The sequence below is a fragment of the Bison bison genome, unplaced genomic scaffold, assembly GCF_000754665.1.
Source record: "Bison bison bison isolate TAMUID 2011002044 unplaced genomic scaffold, Bison_UMD1.0 scf7180017848632, whole genome shotgun sequence".
NCBI lineage: Eukaryota > Metazoa > Chordata > Mammalia > Artiodactyla > Bovidae > Bison > Bison bison.
In genome coordinates this window covers 7516-8456 of record NW_011479205.1, presented here as the reverse complement: position 1 = coordinate 8456, position 941 = coordinate 7516, and positions in this window count along the sequence as shown.

Here is a 941-nt window from a genome sequence, read left to right as displayed (position 1 = left end):
CTGGACAATTTTCTGGACTTGCTGTTGCAATCATTTCTGTACTCTTCCAATATTTTACCAGGGTAGCAGTAGTTTTTTTTTTTTTAAACATTTATTTTTATACAGATAATACAGCATCATTTTTTAGATTCTGTATATATGTGTTAATATATAGTATTTGTTTTCCTTTTTCTGACTTACTTAACTCTGTATAACAGGCTCTAGGTTCATACACCTCACTTCAACTGACTCAAATTCGTTCTTTTTTATGGCTGAGTAGTAGTCCATTGTATATATGTACCACAACTTCTTTATCCATTCATCTGTTGACGGACATCTAGGTTGCTTCCATGTCCTGCGTACTATAAATAGTGCTGCAATGAACATCAGAGTACATGTGTTTTTTGAATTACAGTATTCTCAGAGTGGTGGCTCAGTAGTGGGACTGCTGGTTTATGTGGTATTTTTATTCTTAGTTTTTTAAGGAATCTCCATAGTGGTTATATCAATTTACATTCCCACCAGCAGTGCAAGAGGGTTCCCTTTTCTCCACATCCTCTCCAGCATTTATTGTTTGTAGAGTTTTTGATAATGGCCACTGATGAACCTATTTGCAGGGCAGGAATAGGGACACATATGTGGACACAGGAGTGTCAGGGGAGGGTGTGATGAATTGGGAGCGTAGTACTGACATATATACACTACCATGTGTAAAATAGACAGTTAGTGGGAAGTTGCTGTATAATAGAGGGAACTTAGCTTGGTACTCTGTGACAACCTAGAGGGGTGGGATGGGGAGTGGGAGGAAGGCTCTAGAGGGAGGGGATATATGTATACTTATGACTGATTCATGTTGTTGTACAGCAGAAACTAACATGATATTGTAAAGAATTATCTTCCAATTAAAAATAAATTTTAAAAAAGAATACAAAATTATTAATAATTCTAAGTTGATAACAGAA